At 41.0% G+C, this 25896-nt stretch overlaps 1 protein-coding gene across 9 annotated transcripts in view; it reads right to left on the bottom strand.

Annotated features, from left to right (window-relative positions):
- syt1a (synaptotagmin Ia) overlaps positions 1–25896 on the bottom strand; it is a 160004-nt gene that overhangs the window by 64025 nt on the left and 70083 nt on the right. For 3 of the 9 annotated variants that reach the window (XM_051393220.1, XM_051393211.1, XM_051393214.1), the window contains one exon: positions 18652–18743. The exons of 3 other annotated variants lie outside the window; for them this stretch is intronic. The gene's annotated coding sequence lies outside the window, so the exon portion shown is untranslated. Of the gene's footprint in view, positions 1–2388; positions 2477–18651; positions 18902–25896 lie in introns of those variants that run through there. 3 more of the 9 variants (XM_051393215.1, XM_051393217.1, XM_051393212.1) reach the window with 3 other exon arrangements.

Here is a 25896-nt window from a genome sequence, read left to right as displayed (position 1 = left end):
TCTTTTGCACTCACTGAACCACAACAGAGAAACTGTCATAATGCCTAATCAGAGACATCAAACGACCTTTATCTAATCGCGCAAAATGGCACATAAGTGAACTGATTTGTTTCCCCCACTTTCCATCTGCAATGTACAAGTGGATAAGGTGAATGAGGGGGCTCAGCAGCAAAACGATTCTATAAAAATAAATGCTCTCTTGGAGGTATTATCTATGAACAAAAGGGTTTCAACTGATGTGAAGTAAGACCGGTCTGGTACAAGCTATCTCTGGTAACGCTGAGGACCATACAATCAGGCAGCATTGTAGTTGGAGTGGGACCCTCTCCTGCGTGATCATTAGGCAAATGGAGATGCAGCGTCAGAGAGCATGCAGTGTCATTTTCTGTGATTTGTCTTCGTTCCACAGACATGCTATATCATCTTTACTGCTGTAATCATCTTAAAATGTTCTATAATCTCCCTGGATGCACATGGAAAACATTTTCTTTACTGCAGTATGAGAGAAAATGTATTAAACAAACCACAGAAAACGTGTGAAATCTTGTTGTTATAACTTCCTGAGAGCCGGTAAACTTGAGGAGAAAGAGCACCGCAGGATCGAAGTCAACCTCTCAACTCCAAGACGTTGTCTGCTAAAATTATAGTGGCCATTCTCTATAATGACTGCACTGAGGTAAACAGAATTAATCAAGATTACTGGACAGGATATCTTGAAGGTGGCTCACTGTAGGGAGAGAGAAAGGCTGATACTCAGCATTAGTTGTGAGCTTAGTGCAGCTCAGATAAATAGGTGATTTATAGGAGCCATTAATACGGAGGGGCAGCCCACACATCTCATTACACAAGTTAGATTGTTTGAAGTTGGTAATGAATCGGTGTCTCCGTGGTTATGAATGACGGTGTTCAATCATAAGTCCTGCTGTATATGAAACAATGCAAATGATGAAAATCTGAACAGATGAACTGGAGAGAAAATAAGGAAATATTGCAAAAAGGGCGGCATTGTATCACTCTATGACTTGGCTTAAGACATACTGCCTCAAAATACCCACCCCCATGTTTGATCATGTTTATTGTCTTCAGCCATCTGCAGCTGATAACCCTTGACTGAACAAGCTGTTAGTTATCCCATGAGGGAGTGTGTAGAAATATCTGCACTTGTTGAAAAATTACTTTTCTGTAAGAAGACACTACTGCGGGCGATCCACAAAACAGTTCTGACGGATGCAAGAGGTTGAGAAATAGTTAAAAAAAACTACTAAGATGTCATAAATTATATCTTGATTTCTTGACAGCAGAAGTAGAAGCAGCTTGTGAGGTGACGTTGCTCCTGAGGCACTGCTGCTCTGTGACTCAGTGCTGTAATAGTTTAGATTTTGCCACCAGAAAACAGTGATAAAGTAAAACAACAGCAAACTTGTGACCTTGTGCAACTGAATGTGGGAATAAATATGCAGAAGCAAAGCCAAGGGATACATTTTAAAATGGGAATACCCAATACGGAAATAGCATCACCAGGATTGACACTGTTGCTCCATTCAGCACCAGCTGAATGTGTTCCTGTGACATTTAAGGGAATTAGGTGGTGTTAGGAAAAATGACAACCACTTTGTCTCTGTTAAAGAGCTTAGCCAAGACACAGAGAACAATTTTGTGTAGCTCTCGCATGAGCTTTGAAAACACAAAAGAAAATCTTTGCTTGTCTGGTGGCACTGGAGTGCAGCACTTGCCGGGGTGAAAATTTGTGAAGGCGCTGCCATGACTTGGGGCTCATCATTTCCTTCTTGCCTCATTGATGTCAGGTTTACATAAACAGGCTGCAGTAGCTTGGAGTTCTGGGAAATGACATTGAAATAAATACAAATCATCTTTAAAAAGGAGTAGATGGCATGGTTTTATTTTTTTGTTATGACATGATACTAATGTCAAACTATCAGTAAGCTGTAACAGAGCCTCTGAAATCACAGTAGACAGAGCAGGAATCAATGAAAAATGGGAATTCAATAGTGAAAAAGGCCCTATTAAACTGAATCTGATCTTTGTGTGTTATACTTAATAATTATTCTACTAATATTTTTTTATTTAATTAACACATATGAGATAATCTGGATTATATAAACAGAAATTCCTTCAGCAAAAGCTTTCATCTTCAGATATTAGTCAGCTGCCAAGTTTGATACAAACTCAAATTCCCCTAATTTCTGTCTAATTGGACTACTCTCAGCATCCTCCAGCTCCCTCCAGATGTCTGCTGGTTCCTTCATAAATCTCCTCCTAAATTGGCCTGAGTTCTCTTGTGAATGAGGGTGTGTGTGTGTGTGTGTGTGTGTGTGTGTGTGTGTGTGTGTGTGTGGGTGTCTGCGCACGAGGGGGGCCTGTTCTGACCTTCAGCTGTGGGCCAACAGTCCACACTGATCAGGCGAAGGGAAACCAACTGTCAGCCCGACTTCGTCCACTGTCAGGTGTTGACAACCTGCATAAACATCGAGAGAGAAAGCGTGGCTCACCTGAGGGGCAAAAGCCAGGATGAATGATCTGCAGAGTCACTCAGATGAGAAGAAGTTCGACTAGGCTAAATCTGTCATATGAAAGTGAAGGTGAAAACACGAGGACGTTTATGTTTATGTTTTGAAGGTTATTTCTGCTCCCTGATAACATTAGTGAAGCGTTGCCATCACTCATATTAAAGAAGCTTTGTGTAGTTAGCTTAAGGAAGACAGGACAGCTTGATAAGTCTTTATTGGGGTTGGGCAGGTATGGTAAGCTCTGTGGACTTAAACTAGTATGGGGGCTAATGCTTGTGCTACCTGGGTTGCTGGCCATTAGCAGCTAACACCTCTAGTTCAGTGGGCTGACAGTGGTGTGTTTTACGGTGACAGCAAACATGCTCTCTATGGTGAAAAGTAGGCTGAGTGGCTGACGAAAAGTCTGTGCTAGTGCCCAGGAGAAAGACTGAAGCTTCCTGAGTAAAGAGATAAGAGGACTTTGAGTGATGAATGAACACCTATTTTACAGGAAAGGCGTGTGGCTCCACCTTGATGTGATCTTCAAAAGAAATGAAATAGAAGCTTCTGAAGATAACGCCGAGAAAACACTTCCCACGGTAAGTGACTGTTAAAAAAAAAAAATGTTGGATATGAAATTCAGGAATCCAGGGCAGGTTCTCCCAACCTTTTTGATTTGTGCCTTTAAAATGAAGAACATGTGGGTTGTATGTGTGGGTTGTGTCAATGAGCTGTGAGCAAAAAGTCATTTTTTACCTTCTCGGGTTGTTTTATTTGAATATTTTTAGAGGCCTGAAGAGGTAAACTTATCTAGTTTACAGAATTTGTGTGTCAGAAATAGGTTTCTTGTTTATCATCTTGTGGCTGTGTTTTTCTCTATCATGAATAGACATCATATAATTTTTCTTTAAGGAAGACAATGCACTGATCCAGTTTGCAACAATAGAGCAACTGTGTGCAAATTGATCTTTATGCAAATCAATTGAATCCACTGTTAAGAGCAAGGCTATTTTGGATGACTGACACAAATATGATTGGTCTATTAGCCTATCAGTCATGCTATTAAGGTCTGCCATTATAAATCAGGCTTGATGGTTTGTGATTGGACACTAAAGCATGTTGGGCTCATTAGCCTCTATTGCTCTCAACAGATCCGTCCAGATCCAAATCAATGAGCTCCACTTTCTAAAAAGGACTAAAACGGCTGCGACCTTTAGAACAAGCGAGGTCAATGTGATGCCAACTCCCCCTTAAATTGCTTGAAACTGATTGTTAAACGAAAGCGGCGGCCTCACCTGGTATCAAACAGTTTGGATCCTTGTACCGTTTCACAGCATCAAACATTCTCGCTCACACGCAGCTGCAAACATGAATTATTTAACACGCCAAGTTATAGTGATCTGTAGATAATGTAGTGGGCTTCGGGGCTTTATGTACGTAGCCGCGGAAAATGAATCCTGGTCATCCTATCCTCTCCTGTAATTATGCATGCGGACACTAATTTCCCACAAGGGAGAGCAGTGTGTGCCTGCCCTATCTCTCCTGCCCCCTTAGTACTATGACAACACATGGGGGGGAAAGTCCATACAGACAAACACACACAAACACTAACACAGTAAATCAGAGAAAGAGTGCTGCCCTCCAGGCATATCTCCGTCAGTACACAGAAAAACTTCATTATGGTGAAACAAATGTGGCCTCAGCAGCAAATCAGCCTCAGTAGAAGGTGCTCTTTTACAAATGCCTGGACAGTATTAAATTATACAGAAACTGACACTGCTGCTTAGTCCACCAGTGGTTCTGTATGAGCCTCTTGATGTGTGTTGAAAGCCCAGACAGGCTCTAAAAACTCGTTTGCTCTGTAAAATGTGCTTTTGATGGTTCCCTAAGAAACAATGCACAGCTCACAGAGCAGGTCTGCATTTCCTCAGAAGTGTTTGCCATGCCTGACATGATCCTATTTTGAATGGTCCTCTGTGGTAATAAGGTCATTTGTCTTGTGCAAAGGAGAAGGGGATCTATAGTTGTCATACTCTGAGCTGGAGATAAATGTGAAAAGCTAAGACTGTGCCAGAGAAGAGAATTTATGCAGTCAACCATTTCCTCTCTCAGCTGTGGTGAAAAAAAAAAACTCCTCAGTGTCAGGAAGCAAAAAGGATGCAATTAAAAACGCAGAATTAAACGTACATAGTTGCTATTCAGTTCAGTTATTGATCTTCTGGATAACGACGTGCTTCACAGTTTCTGCAAAACTCATATACACGTATGAATTTTCCCCATGCTCCATATAGTGCGTTCTCATCCCGTTTATATTGTCTGTATTGTTTTACTGTCATAACATAACATTGGTTTTTTTTTTTTGCTGTTTTTTGCAAGGGCTTTCTTGAAAAAGATTTAAGGATGCTTTCAAACCTAACCTTTTTAGTTTGCTTCAAAAAGAACTTTGGTGCGTTTGCCCATTTAGTTTGGTTTGTTCAGGCTGTCAAAAGCTTTCAAATCCGCCAAAAAACATGAATTTCCAAAGTGAACTCTGGTGGGGGTTTGTTTGTGGTGTGAAAGTAAAACAGACCAACCACAGGATTTGATAATAGTAGGTATGTGATTTTTGCTTTCAAATTTCAATTAAATTTATTTACCAATCATCAACTGTTAAAAAAGTGATCAGTATTAGCAGTGTATATATTTATGTTAATTATCTGGTAACAAATCAGTGCAGGAATTTCCCCCGATCAATCAGAAAGTGAACATTGGTGCAGTGAGCTATCGTCCAAGTCTGTGCATTTTAGCACTTCCTCATTAAAAAGGTAAGTGAAACATGGAGTGACTAACAGAGTAACTTCCTCATCTTGTTTCTACATGGTCTTCATTATTCAAAAATGAGGTTGTGTTGGAGTCTCTATTAATTATGCTCATAACTGCTCGTTATTTTCCCGACCTCTTTGAGTCCACAGAACATATTATTACAAATAATAAGCAACAAAGTGCATGAATTTTAGGTAGTTAGTCTCTAGAATTTAATTTCCCAATTCCAAACCCTGATGAGTTACCCGTCAGTGTGTATGACCTCATGTTTACAGCTCCTGGTTTTTTTTTTTTGTGTGAAAAGTCAGCGTGTACACAAACTGCACCTGAACTGAAAGTCTACCATGTATCATTATTTTCCTTGCTTCAAAACAACTGAACCAAACAACAGGTGTATCTCAACAGAACTTTCAACCAGTTAAATAACAGGAAAGAAAAAGAGGAAAGAAAATTGGTGATCTGTGAATTTCCAAAAAAAACCCACAAATGGCTCCCTGTGCCTCTTTTTCCTCCACAACGTCAAAGGCACATAATAATGCTCTTTTTTTACTCTTGCTCCTCTTCCTCTAATACCAAAGTCCACATGTTAAAAACAAAATGGATTGTTCAGGCACCGCTGCTAATACCTCCTCCATCATTCCTATTTAGTAAATGGCTTAGCTCCCCTCCCATTATGCTACAGCTTTTGTGGTCTACCTTGCTGCCGTAGTTATGAATAGACTCATCGAGGTCCGACCCCGCCGGCTGGCTCGGCTACAAAGCATTTCTACACCCGGCTGTTTATCGTCACGCAGTCAAATTCCTAGCTGTGTTTTCATGTTATAATTTTCTTGGATCAGGAAGGAATGAGTGTTTTCACAGCTATAGTGGGAATCCGATTATCATACAGGGATCACAGTCGTCATGGAAACCAAGGATGGTGCATGGTGTTAAGCCATCCCTTACACATCTTAGAACATTGGGAATTAGTGTGAAAATTCAGCTCCCTTAAAATAAAGATGTGACAAATTCCCTCTTTCGTATTAGGCACATTCTCCAACGACTGACCATTGTTTTTATAGCCTTTGTGTGTGGTAGAAATACAACCTGTGCCTTTTAGAAACATTACTTTGTCACATGCTCTCTCAAAATGCATGCATACCTTGCCACAAAACATAAAAACATCCCATATTCAAAAAGGTACAGTGGCTACTGCTACACCAAGGATTAATCCACACTCTAATGGGATGACAATTTTTTGTGATTTGGTGCAGCTTTACAGTTAATGACATCGTATTAAACTCATGTGGCTTTCAGATATTAATCTACAGGATGTTTAAGAGAAAATCATGTAGGCTTTAAATGGGCCCAATAATTGGAACTGTAAATAATGACACACCTCCCTTAAAACCCTATCAAATATATTCTGCTCTTTCTAGCAGCCTGGAGGTGCAAGTGACAGATTACCAAACATTTTCTTATCATTTTTTGGGGTATATTAATGTCTCTGGAACATTTGGGAAAGAACAGGTTGTAACAGCTGTTGCAGTGAGGACATACTGGAGGACAGATTCCAAACAGATTCACATTACGGTGAAGGCTCTTTTAAGCGCTTGTCAGTAATTGAAGCCACATGTTTCTTAATAAACAAAACAGACTAAATCTGCTTACAACTGAGCCGATTTTGGCCAAATTAGAGAAAATATGGACAGCTGCATACACAGCATGGCTGTGTGCAGAAAAGCATTTATTTTCCCCAAAATATGTAATTTATATTTGTTCTCGCCTCATCAAGGATGACTAATGACTTAAGAATACAGAAACTGTGGAGCTGTGTGATAATTCAGTATTGTTTCTGGACTGGTATTGCATCTTTATTGTTCCATCTTTTTTCATTTGTATGTGTGGTGTAGAGCTGAAACAATGAACCCATTAATCCTCAAATGTGAATATTTGATGTTTTTCTTTGATAGATTTCATTGGGTTTTGGACTGTTGTTCGGATAAAGCAAGTTACACCTCGGGTACTGGAAAATAGCGATGGCTATTTTTCACTATTTTCCTAAATTTTCTGACTAAGCATGAATAAATTAAACCAGAAAATGATCTGCAGATCAATCCATAATGGAGTAATTATTAGTTGCAGCCCTATTGTAGCTGGATGTAAACCATGTGCAGCAGTGATTTATGTATGTATTCCATATTTGTATTCATGTTGCAATATCAAGTTGAACAATATTGCCCAGAGATGGGAAAACTGCAAGAGAAATCTCTACCTCAAATGTCAGAAATGTGTACATTTTCAAAAACAGAGCATCTGCAAACATCAGAAGTTTAGTGCGAATCTCATCTGAGTAAGCAGTGAAAGAAGAAGAAACATTATGGCACAATATGATCAGTGTATATTGTTTAAGCAGGCCTGGAAAGTCTGTCTCATTATCCTCAATGAGGCGAGTGAAGGCTGGACTCCAGTTCCTGTGAGGGACGGGAAGGGGCGAGCGCAGGTGGAGGGGAGAGTCATCCAGAGAGATGGAAACAATGCTGTGAAGTGGAGATAAATGAAGCCAGAGTGTCTTGGCCACACCAGGAGAGGACAGCCATCTGCGAGCTCATGCTGCAAAAAGCTTATCTTATTACCGCCCCTGAGGAGTGAAAACTTTGTTTCCCACCTCTCTGTCTGTCTCTTTGTCTTCTTCCTGTCATGCGTCTTTTCAATCACATCTATTCTTCTTTTCTCCCCTGCTGTCCTGCATTTCCTTGACAAACCAGTTAATGAATGTGGATGGGTATCCTGTTCATTACTGTCTCAAGATATTCCTGGTTCATAAATTGAAATTAAAACAGACTGTGCCTGAAAATGACCTAGTTTAGATTTCCACACTGTATTGTCAGAATTTAAAATTGTCACCAGCGTTAAAAAAAACATCAATCACGGTCACAACCATCCATTATTGCCCTGTGATCCATCAGCAGTGAGCAGGGGCAGACACTGGTAAAGCGCACACAACACTGGCAGAGATAATCACCACACAAGAATCAAACCATGAGGCATTTAATCATTAGAGGGACAGCGAATGTCCAGGTCATTCATTCAGTGCAGTCTGATACTGTGCCATGTGGTGTGGAAACGCAACGCATGGTCGACCCTGAACCCTCAACCCCACCCGCCTGCACAGTGCTGCCTTGGGGCCACAAGCAGCTCCCAACTCACTCTGGTAAACACAACAACGCACAATATGCCCGCGCACACAACAAAAGACATGACTCCGAGCGCTGTCACCACTCATCATGCTGACACAAAAGAGGATGCAGCTCAGATACTGTGTGAGCCGTATAATAATGTGCACACAGACATGATATGAGGATATTTTCTGGATGCTCGGGGACAAACACATAGGCCCAGTTGAATGGGATCAATGCAGGAATCAATACAAGGATGGCCTGGTGAGCATTAAAAGCACAGAGGAGCCAGGCTTTTTAAGAGCCTAATGACCTGACGAGGAAGGTCCTTGACCAGCAGAAGTGACCGACTGCGTGGCCTTGTGAAGGAGCCAGTCGCATTGAGAGATAAATCTCTGAGAATCACACAGCGGCTATCATCTCGCGTTTCAGTGTAGGCGTGTGATGCTGAGCAGTTTGCTGCCATTTTGAGCAACATTTCTTGTAGAGACACATGAGTAAAAACAGAAATGTGTGGATATGTATATGAACTTGCTAGCACCACACACGGCGCTCTAAAGCTAGATTCCCTTCTTAGTGCCAGTCAAGCTTACTAGAGCGTGATGCGGGCAGGATTGATTGATGGACTAAAGGGGAGAAGGCAGGTGGGGTGAGAGACGTGCGCAGGAGAGAACCTGAGGTTAGACACTGTCACCGATCTGACTGGTGCATTCAGGGAAAAAAAGGTCCTTGTGGGCGTAATTCAGCCAACTAAAAGCTCTTAAACCTTCAGCAGTGGCACAACTAACACTTTCCTGCTCTCGTCCAGATGGAGGAAACGCGGAAGAATAACGTGACTGACATCACATTTTGTTTCCAATTATAGAGCTGTTGTAAACACTGACCTCCATTTTTTTCCCGTGAGTGCCTGCGTTGTATTAATTTTTGCCTGTGTCACTTACGACACACACATATTTTCACTCACTGTTTGCAAAAAAAATTTGCAGAATGTAATTACATGTAAATCAGTATGCAGTTCCTTGTAGCAATTTCCATCTGACACCTTTTAGACGTTTAGACGACATAGCAATTTGTGCTATAGTGATAAAAGACAATTAAAAAAAACTGATCAGAGACAGAGTGACTTCTGAATACTGCCTATGATAGTACAATACTCTTAAAGGATAAGGATGGCAGTACTCTATATGTTTCTTATTGTGAACAAATCCCATAAAAAGACCAAAACCAACAAAGTTTTAGTCAATCTCTCACTACTTACCTACCCTCAGCGTCAAACCACCTGTCCTCCAGACAATGTATGCCTTTCAAAACGAGTCATAAATATATCTTTCATTTTTAACAAAGGCTCAGCTGGGCACTGTAGTTTTTACTCAAATAGAGTAAATGGCATGTATTGGGGACTATTTTCAGCCATGGATTAACACACATTTGGTGCTCTAGTGAGAATTTTTGGCAGCAAGAAGGTCTATGTGGGATCCAAATAAACTATGGTGCCCGTGTTAATTGTGATGAAGGAACAGTGTGGCTCACTGATGTGTTTTTAATAGTTGTTAGACAAAAACAGAGATACAGTATATGGCACAGATATATAAACTACATCAGCTTGCAAGTAGGCTCAGCAGTGGTGGTTTTGGCCTTTTTATAGGTTATTGATTCGTTAATTACTGGACTTATTCTCTGATATTTGAGCACAAATTACTGAGCAATGTTAAACCAGCAATGCAACTAAGATTCTTATTATTGATTAATATGTCAGTTATTTTCCCTATAAAGTGGTTAATCCTTCAGGCTATTGAATGTCAGAATATAGCGAAAAATTAACATCACAATCTCCTAGAGCACAAGGTGACATCTTCAAATGGTTTGTTTTGTATGACCAAAAAGCCAAAACAGAAATATATTCAATATATAACAGATTCATTTTGTGTTTTTAGGATTTTTGTTTCAGCACTGTATGAAATCCTGTGACGAGATGAGTGTATGCTCATCTCATGAATGTAAAGAATAATCAAGATCCATGTATTAAAGTGTTATATACAAAATAACTAAATAAAGATGTAACAATCAGCACAGTGCAGGAATGAGCAGAAAGGTTCCTGCTTTTAAATGTATGATGCCACAAAATGTAAAATAGCATTTTGCAGCTACAGACAGTAAACAACTTATTAGTGAGATTTACCCTCTAAAAGTAGTAAAACAGGTTATCTTGGCCCCTGCACTTATTCCCTAAAGACATTTTACTCCCACGGGTGAACTCTGACCATGTAGCGAGTACTGGTGGAAACGGTAAATTAGCACAGAGTATTCAGTGAATGTCAAACTCAAGCCACCATAATCCAGCAGCTCGTTCGCTGCGTGAACTGCGCTCTCTCTGTGCATCCTGGGTAATTTGTTTCTCCTGGGGGTTTATCATATCAGGAGCCAGAGAGGTCATTTATACTGACAGTTATGGCACAGAAAGGGAAAGAGACTGCGGGCTGGGTTTGGTGAAAAGACACAGAGGAGGAGAAAAAGACTTGTTGTGGAGGATATGCTTCTAAAAGATTGGGAACATAATTGTAATTCCACAAGTTGTGTTGTTCTGAAACAGTGACCTGGTTAACAGAGCCTCCCTTAACTTATTTTAACTTTACTTTCCTTTTACAAGAAAGCAGCCCTGGGAGAGATGATAGAGGCTGCTTAACATGACATGTCATTGGTTTTCACGCCATGGTGGTCTCAGGTAATAGACTCAAACGTGGGTGGAAAGGGTGGATTTTGTTCATTTGGCTTCAAATTTTCAGGAACAACGCGTCCCCCCCAAAAAAAAAAACTCAGTCACACCTTTTGGCGGTGGGTGAAGGTGACGACTGATGAATAATGTATGAGCTCAATGTGCTGCCGTTAATCACAGTGATCTCACACGTTGCTAGATCCCCTCTCCGCACCACAACACGCTCACATACCTCCACCTGTCTCCTCTGATCTGAGAACAGGTGAAGTGGAGACATTAGAGAGCAAGAGATAAAGAAACTTAGCATCATCGTACTGCCTAAGCATTTCACATTCATTTCTCTGCTCACTTCATCCTGGCTTACTGAAATTCATCACAATGTGTGTGTGTTTTGGGGGAACTGTGGGGTGCACTTTCCCAAAGGAACTGCAAAGGCACTGATTGCATTTTACCAGGCTTTTCAAACCTGGCTTTTGTGCAAGTCCTCACTAAATGAATGCAGGGGAAAGGTGGATTTACACTCACACAGGAGCCCTTTGGACGACCCACTTGCCTCTCTGAACTTCTTCTCTCCACTCTGCAGGAAGAGGAAGAAACTTGGAAAGCTCTGAAATGAATCCGGAACGCTGCTTTCTTCTCCCTCAGCTTTGCAATCATGAATACATCATTCATTTGCGTGGGTGTGTATTCATGTCCGTGCAAAGCGACTGTAAGCCCTTTGAGACACATCTGTAATGGGATCTGTTTCACCCATAGTGAACCTACTCGATGGGTTAGCTGATAATATACTCCCAAGTGGACATCTAAGATCAGTGATTACCCTCCATTTACCGCAGCCTGCTCTCCTTCAGGGCATGTCGATGCATCAAAGGACAGGGTTTGGAGAAAATGCCTGATTTGAAGATAACCTCCTGGCTTTTTCCTTTCTGTGACAGCCTTTTAACATGATAGATCCTTTAATTGCAGTAAACCGGGATTGACTGGAAGCTTACAGAAAGAAGGTGACACCAGAGACCCTGGTAAATAGGGAAAAAGGGAACTGCTGGAAATCCAATTTTTACCGAAACTCCTGCAGTATGAGCACACAAGTGTTTTGTTCTTGTTGTTTCATTGAATGGCTCTGTGAAAATCAAAGACTTTGATCAACTGTAACCAACAGTAAAGAAGGTGGGATAAGACTAAAATAGGTTTTCAGTCACCATGAAGGAAGGTCAGTTAACAGATGTGTAATGCATGTGGTAAGAGTAGCCTTTCAGGTTGGACATGGTCTACACATGGCATCTGAATTTTGCCTGCCACATTCTATATGACACTTGAGTACATTGTCATAAATTTCCTATTTTTGGAAAAGTACAGGTTAACAAAATACCCTAAATTAAACAAATGGAACATTTTGATCGTTGGATCCTTGAAATGAATTTATTAGGATTTATTGTTTGACTTATAAATCTAACATATCAATGCACATATTACATGTTTATGTAACTTTCTATAGTGCTAGTAGTCTGTTAAGGTCTTACATAGTGCTATTTAGTCCAGTCCAGTTTGACCCAAAGCAAGTGACTAGATCATTTATGACCGAAGATAAAATACAGTACAGCAGTATCAATATATTCTGAGAGTGATGATGACACAGTTCAAAATTATATTTTCTCCTATGTTTTTTCCCCTTTCCATTAGCCTTACTTCACATTCTGTCAAACACAAAACAAGGCTTTGCTTGGTGCTCCAACTGCTCAAAACCAGTAGGTTGTTGCTATGCAACAATTAAATAAGTTTGAGGTGTGCTACTCTTCAGTTTCCTTTTACCTCTCAGTAACCTGTGCACTGAGTGCTGAAAAGAAATGGCACCTTCTTGGTGCTGTCAGCTTTGCCCCCGTCCCTCTCTGTAAATAGAGGTCTCTGGTGAATATGCAGCTTTCTGTGGAGTCAGAGATGTAGTGATAAAAAGTAGCTCTTCTTTTCCGCTCAGATCGCAGCAGACAGCACACTGATTTACACGGTGCAGTGACAAGGACGACAGCTGCAGCGTACCGAGATGGAAAATATATCCTCGCTCCAGCCCCATCGCCGCCCTCCTTCCCTCATCCCTTTCTTCACTTTAAGCCCAATTCACATCAACCCTCTCTTCATGTGCCCCACCTCCTGCCATCAATGCTTCTGTTGCCCGACATCAGGGCTCCTCTGCTAGAAGGAGGGTTTATTGATGGGATGTGGACTTGAAGAGGAGCCGACTACCTTACAGAGGTGGCAGTCGCCCCTGTGGTCAGGTCGGGAGGGAAAAACCACGTGTGAACTCTCTCCAGCCCTGCCTGTTTGACACAAGAAAATTAACTTGCAGTGGCCGGCAGTCTGAATGCTGTCTCACCTGCCACACATGCCTGTTCTGACACTGGGAAAGTCACCAGTTTATTAGCTCTGGTAAACACAGCCTGCAGAGACAAGGACATCTCAGAGGAGAGAGAAAAATGACCACACCTTAGTTTTATGGCGTGGACAGTTGACCAGGAAAAGGAAGCCAGGACAAAGGGGAGGAGACTGAATGGATGGATGCCTCCCGTTTCATGACAGCGTTGAGCCGAACAAACACAGCTGCACATGTATTTGCCTATTCTGGACCGTGTTATTAACACACCAGTGGAAAACACTTAACTCATGCCTATTCAATTATGCTAATGCATACATATACAAATGACCCTGGTTAGTTATTAGCCATCTCAATTAGGGGACATGTGTATGGGGGTTAAGCAGAGAGAGAGAGAGAGGAAGAGAGAGACAGAGAAAGAGAGAGAGTGACGGGTGGTTTGCTGTCCACTGGTGATAACAGAAGCCTTAGGGCAAGACTTGTGCATCTTTTAATGTTTCTGTCGGGATGCGTAGATGGGGAAGATCCTTTGTACTTGAAGGACATGCAGCGAGGCACAAAATCAATGTCATGCTGAGCTCATGTATGCATATTTGTGTGGACGTGTGTGCGTAAACGCATGAACACAAGTGGCTCTTATCTTTCTGGCTTCTCTTAGTGTATCAGTGCAGCGACGAGGCTCTGAGAACCCTCTTTCCTGTGAACTCCATTGCCAAAGATCAGAGATCAGACTACAGTAAGCTTTCATCTAACAGCCCTTACAGAAATAACTAATTTTCACATTTGATTTCCCACCCTCTGACTGTGTTCACCATTATCACACAGAAGATTTAAAACACGTCTTATTAATTCATAAGAGCGGCTGATTTGCAACCACCTACAGAACACACGCCCCAGTTATTTTAAAAATGTAATGTATCGATCAGTGTACTTAAATTCAGATTATACAATAAATCTGAATCTGCCGTTTTAAAATGCTTTGCACGTATATATGCATAATCAAACCATGCATTAAAATCAATAAAATGGATCGACAAAGCCATAACTGACTCATACATCACATTTATTACAGCCAAAGCAGATTAATCACAATGATTTGCAGTGTGAAATGAAGCATGTTGCTATAGGAGAGAGTGTTCGTCTTGGTTATAATACACTAATGCTGAGCAGGTCAAAGCTAAGCTGGAAAAAAAAAAAAGAAGCTTGGAGTCAAGATTTGTGGTCGTGATCTTTGCAACAAGAGAACTAATATACAAGTCTGCATTGTCTTTAAGCAACAACTGCTGAATCTACAGTTAGGAGTGTAGAGCTAAATGGGTTGTTTTTACTATACTATACTGTAAACAGTAGTGGTTCCCTTTTTACTGAGCTATAGCTGTTTTAAGGATAAATTACAACTCTTGTCTACTTTTGCAAAGTTATTATTGTCGCTCCCTCACTCCCCCTGCTGTGCTTCCTTTGGGGAGTGACAAAATCAGAGCTTAGATGCCAAATATCAATGCTGTACATATTTTATATTCACATAACAATCCATTCCACATGGCTGACTGACTGAAATAAATATTCACCAAGTTGGTTTCCTACACACTGCCAGTATAACAGCTAGAGAAAGAGCATGGATAGTGTAAATCCTAATTTTAAAGTTTATATTCACGGGTATATTGCCTGTCTCTGGCTTGAACACGAGAGACAACAATGAACATCAGTCTAGGACTTTATTGTTCTGTCCCTGATAAAGTCTAATATGTTGTATTTCTATATGAGAATGGTGTCAATAAACCAAACTGAACTAAAAAAGCTCAGCAACCTCTTTGTAGATGTAGCAATGAAGTCTTGGTTGCGTGGCTTTCAGTCTGCCATATCTTCATTGACTATCTTTCATAAACTCTGCTTGAGTATTAAAAGGACATCAATCTACAGAGCTATATGAAAAGTGCGTCACAAATATCCCTGACAGCAAGCCAAAAAAGATTTAATGCTCCAGTGAACTACATGCACTGTGGCAAAGAAGCATATATCCTGTTTGTAAGCTTTGCATATTTGGCAACTGTAATTATTTATACAGGCTACCTGGTTAAGTACTGAGCACTGTCGCCCGTGAACAGTCAGTGTTGGTTCGTAAACACAAAGAGATTAAAGCTGGTGAGTATTGTGCTGTGCCCGTTCCTCAGCTACAGAGCCTACTGCAACCAGAATGTAAAATCTGTCACTCCCCACAGTATATTATCTAATCACTTTTTGAATCATCTTTACAAACAAGGCAATATCCTCCATCATTTCCCTGCTTTTGAAACTGTGAGCGTCTCATTATTAAGCTGTCATTCCTGAATTCTCCATGTCTGATCATTGACTGTATAGACTGCTGTAACTGTCCATAAGAGGTGGTGCTGAAATTTCAACCTCCTCTGCTTGTTGCCACCTCTTTCCCTCTGTACAGGAGCGCTGTCCATGGTTCTGAATCAGTGCTGCATGGCCTGAGCACAAAGGCTCTTCCTACAAAAGGAAAAAAAAAAATCAGATTTTTGCTGGCTGGGTGACTGGGTGGAGTAGCTTGGACCTTGTCTCAGCCGGGTCCGTCTGTAAGAGGCAAACAAGCCAGAGTCTCAGCAGGCAGGGAGCTACACGCCCTGTTTGCTTCAGAGCTGTCACATGTGACAGCGTCATCTACAAAGGGATGGGGGGGCTGGAGGCCTGAATACATCCCTTAGATGGATACAAAACATGACTGTGGATGGGGCTAGATGGAATGTCGCCTAACTGGAGAAGCATGATCTCCGTTATACTTGTTTGGCTCAGATACGTGAACGTCGTAGGCAGCCAGTTTGTGACACAAAAGAGACGGCAGCAGATGGGAGCAGCATTTCCTGATCTTTCTGCCCTAACTTCATGCCTGTGTTTTAACATTCAGACCAAACACATTGTGAATGTGCATCCAGTTGGATCCTGTGTGAAAAGAACGGCTGATCCCTGCTCATGAGAGGCCAACCCCTCTTGGTCCTGTCTTTCCCCGGAGTAGAAAAGCCAGCCAATCAGAGTGGATGAGGCAATGAGTCACGGAGAGAGAGTGGACTGCATCCAGTGGACCGAAAGAAGCTGCCTGCCGCTCAGGGCAGGAAAGCTGTAACGTCCATGGATGGGGTGATCCGGTCAGAACTCTTGCACACACAAACACCCACATACAGGAAAAAGGTGTGGATTCACAAATATATTGTGTTTTGGCAAAAAAATTAACAGATTTAATTTCAAAAGTCTAATTTTCATCTCCTCCATCACACTTTTATGTCCTTCACTTCCTCTTTTATAAGATTCATGAGACAAGTCATTACTCTTAAATGTTGCCACCCCTTACTAACAAACCCACTGCAAGGTTGTGTGAAGGTCAGCCTGTTGCCTAGATCCAAACTCAACTCAGGCTGAGCTGTGTTTAAGCTTCATAATGGTACAGTACAGTACGTGTCACTCAAAGCTTTATAGCCCTTAAATAAACAAAAACAGTGTGAATGAGCCGTATGAATGAGCGCTAGAGACGCTCATTAACTATTGATGCAATGGGAGATCTCACAGCTGGATACACATCACACACCATGGACACACACATGCAACAAACAGTTCACATGGCAATGCCAGTGAGCGCAATATTTTACAAGAAAGGGATTCAATTGTCCTCAAAGGGAATGAATCATAGTAAATAGCTTCCATAAATGACTCACATATAAATCTAATGGTAACAATGGCATGAATATGAAAGGTGAGCAGATTGTTCAGGTCCACTATTGGACGTACAAATCCATTTTCCAAGGAGCTACAAAGGTGCAGTGGATGTGAATAGGATTTGTTGGACCCTGTAGGAGAATAAAGAATTTGAGGTGGTGGAAAAATGAAGTCAAAATGGAAGTGAAATCCAACTGAATTAGTTTTGCGTTTGAATAGACTGGAACTGCGTGTTGGCTTTCATGGATTGTTCCAGCATGAGACAATGGAATCAAATGGATGGGGGCTATTTGAAGCCCCCACAATCTACCAACCTTCACCTCTTTCATGTTTCTAAATGAGAGAAGAAAAAAAAAATGAAAAGCACAAATGTCATTAAGAACAGAGTAGCTTTGTTCAGCCTCTGGCCCTCTAGACTGTCTTTGTTTAATAGTCTACTGTACGTCAGCATGCATGAATGGAGGGAGGGATGGAAAAGGAAGAGAGATCGACTTCATTTCAGCTGAATCTGGGATAATGAGGACAGAGAGAGCGAGATAAGAAACGACAAAGGGGAAATGACAAACAGCAAGGAAGGCAGTGCAGTGATTCGATTACAATATAACTTCTCATTATATGACAAACAAAGCAAGCCCTGGGTTAGGAAGCCATCGTATACTACTATAGATACTACTGCTGTATATATATATATATATATGTAACTGTCTCCTCTCACTATACTGCTGAATTGAAAACTGAGCCTGGGGACAAAACCCTCCGTGGAAGTCTGCTTATCCGTGCCTGTCACTAATGCCATGCATCCTATCAGCTGTAGAGCTACATCCAGCCAGGTCCCGCGCACAAATCGGATTGCTCACAAACTAATATTCTAACCGGTTTTCAAGGACCTACGAAACATGAGTCACACAGATACTTCAGATTATATCAAGAAATGTCAACTCTGCTCTCTAGTGAGAGTATTTAACGCTATTTTGTTAGGGTAAAATGAACAGTCGCAAAACAAGAAAGATAAGTCTTTCCAGTTCCCCCAAAATTGATCTGATCTTGGAAATTCTTTTTCCCCCCTCTGAGTAATCCCTGTCATTGTAAATCTGACATCCCCTGACATATGTCATCTTCCATGAGTTGCTGTCAAAAAGACACCTCCTCCTCATCTTCCCCCTCTTCCTCTACACGACTTGACTCTTCCAATCACAATCACTGTACAGTTGTCCAGCGAGCCACGTTTGTGCACTTGCTCGCACACACACGTGCACAAACACAGCATGTTCTCTCCATTTCAAACAGGCATGACATTTTCAGAGCAGCAACACAAACAAAAGCTCTCTTGCCTGTCTGACTGTATAAACATGCTATCACCATCCACACACATACATACAGTCAGTCCTCTCTTACCTGGCAGCACGCTGTCTTCCCTGGGTCCTCTTAACAATCCCAGGAGGGGGTTTAGACAAGTTCTGCTTTCGCTGAGGGAGCTTGATGTGGCACTTTAAGAAGAAAAAAAAGAAAAAAACAAATGCTCAAAAAGAAATGTCCCCCCCTTTTTTTTTTCACACGACGGCTCAAGAAGCACTCACGATCACACACTCGAACACCCAGTCAACAGCTCCGGCAAGCGAACAGCTCGCTATTCCTTCCTCTCTCTCTCTCTCTCTCTCTCTCTCCCTCCCTGCCTCTTTCTCTCTCTCTGTCCGTGACACTCACCTCCTCTCTTCCCGCCCACCTACTCCAGCCCCCTCCCACAGCTTCTCTCTTTCTCTATCTCTCCCTCGCTTGCTCTTCGTCTGTCAGACAAAATGCACACATCCCCTCTATCTCTCAGCTCACTATTTTCTGACATTTTCTCCACCCACTCACACCTTCTGCTCCATGAAAACAAATACCAATTGAAGGTACTATTAGGTGTGCATTTCCACACACCAACAACAAACTTATTATTTTATTGTGGAGCATTCAGCCAATATTTTCTCTTGGAATAAGACAAAGCACTTGTAAAAAGCCTAATAACATCAGATGGTGTGAATAATGAATAATGGTAATGAGGCATTTATACTGTATATGATTACAGATCTGACTCCCCTTTTAAAGCTATAACTGCTGCTCATTTTCTCTTATTCTTCTTTATTCTCTCTTTTCCATCCCCTCTTTCCATATTTCTGTCTCAGTCCACCTATTCTTGTCTCTTCTCGGGTCCCGCCGGTGTATTTGATGCTGCTCACGTGCCATTCTTCAGACAGCAAGTCAAGGGCATTCCCAGAGTAAGTGTATGCTAATGCTCTGACTCAAGGAGCTGCCTGGCGTCCCCTCGACTCTCAGCTCGACCAGATGTGGCACTCGGATCTCCCAGGGAGGGGGCAGCAGATGCGAAGGCAAAGGAGGACCAGCAGCAAAAATCTGCCAAGCAGTCGAGTCTCATCTGACCACTCAAATGGACACGGCGAGGCCAATGGCACCTGACTTGATGGAGGTGTGGATGTTTAATGGTGCTTTATTGGCATGAAATGTAGAAGTACTTAAGCCTACTGCCAGCATCAGTTTTCAGCCAATAGAAGGTGATGATGAACCACAACAGCCAACCCTTTGTTACATCTAATAATTGCCAAAAGATGATAAGAATGGAAAGTAAATTTTATCTACATGTTTAGATGTAAAGTACATCATTTATTCATCGGCTTACTCATTAACTCAACTGCACATTACATGCCATCGCCTAGCACAGACAAGGGCAACATGCATCCAGAGAAGAGAAAAAGTTATATTACTGGAAAACAGTTTGCAGAAATAAAGATTCCAGGCAGGCTACAGACTGAGTACCATTTCAAATTTAACAGAAGAAGCCACATTTCTCAAACTTTAAATGCTGTATAAACATGAGAAGAACTTTGCCAAACTAAAACTGATTAAATTGTTTAAGATTTTGATTTAAATCCATCAGAACTATCAGACCAAAGTCAACGAGATTACAAATCTAACCAACATTCACAGACACATTTTGATCTTTTCCCTTGTTTCCCTGGCAGGATCATGTGATCAACAGCATACCTTTGAGGCAATATTATTCATGCTATTTTCTGGGTAAAAGGTTTTGGAGCCAACACACCCTTAAACATTCTAAAGTTTATATTCACAGCTATTATTGGATGTACAATCCATCTCTTACTGACACTGACTAATTCATAATTTGCTTTCCACATGATCACTGCAGCGAGGTAACACATTTGTTGTATGCCTGATTGGGCCATTGGTCAGAGCTTGTCCAATCAGGTCCCTTGTAGCCAGGGCGTTTATTATGCTCCAAACATATCCATTAAGGTCAATTATTAGCTCACAAACAAAGTAACTGGAAAATAAATTAGGCATTTTTGTTGTACATGAGTTCACAATATGCACCCTATATATTTGTACTGTATAGTAACACATTTTGAGTTATTTTAGTGTCTATAGCCTATTTATTTGTATTCCATATATTATTATTATCAAAATAAATACTCTGTATGCCTTTACTTTTGTCTTAGATTTATAAAGATACAATAAATATTTACAGTTGAGTAAATTAGCTTCTCTTACACTTATTTATACTTTATCTTAAATCTATTTCAGCCTCTGGAGTTATACTTATTCATAATGTTTAGTTTGTGATCAAATAATTGTTTAAGTGAGAATGTCACAGTTTTAAGGTACAGTTTTACTCAAGAACACATCTGACATGATCCATGGCAGGTGGTGGGATCAAACCTGAGACTACTGAGTTACAATATAGTCCATTAAGCTATGTGGCCTCTAACACTAGACCTTAGCCATTATGAAAACAAACAAAAATTGGAATTTATGAGTAAGACTTCTGCAGCACCCTGCTGGTATGTTTGTCCTCTCTATGCTTCCTGTCTGCCCTTTCAGCCGCACACTCATTTCCTTGAAGGGGTCATCTCGCATCCAATCAATCCTCTCTCCAGGAAATCCTTGAATTTACCTTCAAAGTGTTTGCTTGTTTAGTCTACGGATTAATTATGAGCCATTTTCTACTCTACAACACAATTTGTCTTCTACACTCATTTGTGAGATGCTAGAACAGGAAGTCAACTGTAAACTGCGAGATATGCGACTGCAGGCATTAACAGATGTCAAATGTGTGTGTACTGTATGGGCATATGTGTAATGTGTCATATGCACAGTGTGTTGATGTGTGTCTACGGAGAGACCCAGTGTAAATAAAGTGGAAAGTTGGACTGTTGACAACACACTCGCCACATGCATGGAAGCTAACACACATATATCGGGACAGAGGCAAAGCAAACAGGCAGTCTGTGTTAATGATTACCAACTAACACCCTGCCTGGACACTGCACAGCTTGCTACTCTGTACATAAGCTTTGGTTCACTGGCTCTATGTGTGCTTTGTGTGTGTCCTGTGTCGTGTGGCCGTGGGGGGATCGATTACTGGGTGAGGCGATGTGGCCGGTGCAGATTTGTGGCCCAGCAGTCTTATAGTTCAACCCTAATGAGCAGGGGAAGAAGTGCATCCATGCTGCGCGGTGCAGGGCCCATCCTCTGTGGAGAATATCTGTTGTCTCTTCCAACAAAGTCGGCTAAACACACATCCCAGCACTGCAGAGGCCATTCGCTATCACAGCTAGAGGCTGAAAATTGCACACCTCCAAAAGCTTATCTCCCTTGCAAACGTAAACTGTCTGGAAGATAAATAATAGTTTTGGCCAAACAATTTCTCTGAGAAAGAGAGTAAACAAACACTCTGGAAAGTCTATACAGTGTATGAGTTGTTTTGAGATTAATGGCTCTCCATAGAGGTAAAATGTAGGCAGCTATAAATCGCTAATGACTGTGCTGGGTCTCTGGGTGCAGATTACTGCCCTCCGTGGACATCACTGAGCTCTGAAGGTGCAGCACTTATCTGTGTTAAAACAACCACCCCACTGACATTAAATGACTGAGAGAAGAATTATACTGTGTGAATATCCTTTATTCTGTTGGGCAGAAATGTTTCTTAACAAAACGTAATCCTTGAGAGAAATTCCATATCTTTTATTGAAAATCTATTAAATTTTGACTTTATTTGGGATCTCTGGTATAATGTAGAACTTGTGCTAGATACTGGGGTTGACAGGTTATTTGTAATAAAAAGAAGAACTGGGCAGTTTGCTTTAGCAGTGATAGAAATTGTGCCTGAAAGAGCTAAGAGTGTCACCCACTAAAACTCAAACTTCATCAATACAAAAATAAAAAACAAAGAAAGATGGCTGTGCTGTGTGATTCACACTACTTCTAAGAAATGTAAAGCAAAACCAAACATCAAAATAGGGACAAAAACATTAGGGACCAAATTAGTCACTGAGAAAGAAATGATGAAAGTGAACACAAAGACCAAAAAGCAGTTTTAAAGCGCTGCATTAGCACTTAGCGCCATCAAAACCTTTAGAATTATAACAACAGTCAAGTGGCGCACTTCAACATTTCAAAAGAAATGGACATGGGATATGAACAGAAAAAGCTAAAAAAGCAAATCTTTCCAACCACTAGCCTGTCAGTGGTCGACCTAGATGGAACAAGAAAGGAGAAAGGAGGAAGCGAGACCAACAGGGTGAAAGTGGAATGAAAAGGGTGAAATGGCATTTAGAAGAAAAAGGCTGTGAAATAAAGAGATGGGTGAACAAAAAGGACAATTTCCTAAATGTCAGGAGCATTTGAATGGTCACCTTTGGACGGTGCAAATTACTGGTCTTATTCAACTAAGAAAGAGGATGTGAAGGTTTAGAACAAGAAGAAGCTTTTGTAAGTCATCTAAACAAAGCAAACTAAACGACTACACAACAATTTGCTATTTACTACATATTACATACTACATATTATTATACTGATATTGTATTACATATGTACAACAATGTAAATCCAAAAAAGTTATATCTTTTCGTCTTTTTCTTGCTGCCATTTGTAATCATGAAAGATCATTAAAGGACCAGTGTGTAGGATTTAGTGGCATCTAGCGGTGAAGTTGCAGATTGCAACCAACTGAATACCGCTCGCTTCACCCTGCTCTTCCAAGCCTATAGGACAAACTAAGCTAGCTGTGAAACATCCAAAAAATGCTAAAGGCATAATCTAGAGCCGGCATTGCGTTTGTCCATTCTGGGCTACTGTAGAAACACGGCGGTTCAACATGGCAGACTCTGTAGAAAAGGATTCTTAGGTAGTGAAAACACAATGATTCTTGTTTTCAAGTGATTATACACTAATGAAAACATACTTATGAATACCGAAATGTTACACAGGACCTTTAAATAACCTTTAAGACATTCATCAGTTTTGACTGACATCCTGTAGGAATAGTTCCAAACCCCTGTCCTTCTGAGCCACCGTGGTCTGTAACTGACACAAATATTAAAGCTACATTTTGGAGGAATTAATACTCCAAATGCAGTTAGTTGCTCAATATCGGGGGAAATAATTAAGTCATGGGTATATATTTATCTTAGTAGCACACTGTATCTTAAGGACAGGACATTTTCCTGATAAAATCATGCACCTGCATCATGCATGGCAAACAAGGTGACCGCTGGACTTTCAATCGGTCTACAAACATGAATTCAATATTAAGAGACATTATCTGTCCTTGGCAGCATATTTTGTACTTGCTAGACTGCATATAGATTTCCTCATGGAAAACTGTACTCTCCGCACTGTTAGTATACAGAAGGATGTTGCTTTTAATAAATGAGCTGATATGATTAGTGTCAGACAGTACATTACATTACATTAATTTAGCAGACAATTTTGCCAAGCCTATCACCAAACAAGTACCTCAATATAAGAAACCTGTGATGACAAATTTAAATCGTTATGGCTTTTTACAATACCTGTGCATGGCAAAGGTGATGGATAAGGAACTGCGCTTATGGCAAATACAGTAAACTATGGTGTAATACATGGTTTAAGTTAGGGAACCAAAACACTTGGTTAAAGGAAGGGTAAGATCATGGTTACAGTTTATAAAAGCATGAACACACCCATCACCACCATGACCTCCACAACTTGACTTTCTGCTTTGCTACAGATAAGGCACAAAACCTCCTGTGCAGGCACTGGATGTAATTTGCTTGTTGCAGAATTGTCTAAAATGGTCATAATTTCGAACACTAGGCTGCACTTATGTCCAAAGGAACGCACAATGAGTGCATTCAAACTCAGTTGGTAAGTGTGGGATCTAGGTGTAGTCAGAAAAGGTGGGTTTTCAGTCTGAGGCAAAAGATGACAATACCCACTAATACCGTTTGATGTCAGATTCTTTCCATTCGATCTGGTTTGAGGTGTAGCCCTGGTGCTAAAAACCAAAGATTTGTCACCACTCCCTCTGCACACTTGGCAGCCATCACCTTGGTTCACAAAATTAGCAGCCACAGTCAACTCCCATGTCAATCCTGCAGATATGCTACTGTGGTATTAGGTTGTAAAATCTTGCTTTTTGCCCCTTTAATGCATTCAAATTGTATTGCTTTGGCCCACCCAGAGTATCTAGTGCTAATTCTCTCTGAGACAGACATGCACTTCCAAATGGAGAAAAGTAGCCCTAATTACAGCTGATGCTCTCATTTAATCTCTTTCTTTCTCTGATTCTCTTCCCCTCATCCTCTCTCTCTCTCTCTCTCTCTCTCTCTCTCTCTCCCTCTCTCCCTCTCTCCTGCAGGCAGGAAGCTGCCACGAATCACTTACAGCTTTATCAGGGGATAAGTGGCTGTTCAAATATGGAGCTATTCAGAGAACTCTTTTCAATACACACAGATGCTCCTTTCACTACCAACCGGCTTCTCTCACTCACATGCATGCTGCAGATACAGTACGTAAACTCCCACCCACCCACACACACACGGATGTACAGTACACACAGTTACACACGCAACACCTGTTAGGGTCAGCAACACTTCCCAATGCCACTGATGTCAAACAGATGTTAGGTGGCATCTGAGGTTACAACAGGAGCACCGGAAGACCAAAGAGTTGCTTGTTTTCCACAAATTTCCCATTTTTAATCTGCTAACAATTCCAGTGGGTCATAAAGTTACTTACTGTTTTAGCCAATCAGATACAATTTGCATGCAATTATTCACTGTCCAAAACTTGCATTCGTAAATGTTCAGAACTCCAGATGAATGATAATGCTGCTCCGAGTTTAATCGATGCAGTAGACAGATGATTGCAAAGATGTTTGCTAAAACAACTTTATAAGGTGATGATTTGTTAATTGGTGTTTACAGCTTATTTTGCTGCCCCAGAGTGGCCAAAATCAGTGCTGCCTAATCAAAAAAGTTGGTTTTGTAAAGTATGCACAATTACTATGATTGTATATTCTTAAACACTGCAGCGGGCCAGGCACAGATTTGCAGAGGTAACCACACTGACCAGAACAGCTCAGAAGTTGGGAGTAATGTAGCCCTTGCTTATCTGTTTGTCTGCAATCCACTGAGAGAAATTCAAACTAATCACATGAGTTCAACATAGGTTCAAAAGTATTTTTAGAATTTCCAGTGAAATGTATTTTGTTGGAAGTAGATATTTTCAACATCTCCCCTTTCGACTGAATGCTTGCTATTGATAATGCATTAAACACCAATGGTTAAAAAGTAACTAAGT

Source organism: Dicentrarchus labrax, unplaced genomic scaffold, assembly GCF_905237075.1.
Source record: "Dicentrarchus labrax unplaced genomic scaffold, dlabrax2021, whole genome shotgun sequence".
Classification (NCBI taxonomy): Eukaryota; Metazoa; Chordata; class Actinopteri; family Moronidae; genus Dicentrarchus; species Dicentrarchus labrax.
The sequence above is the reverse complement of the archived record's forward strand: the minus strand, read 5'-3'. Positions and strand labels throughout refer to the sequence as shown.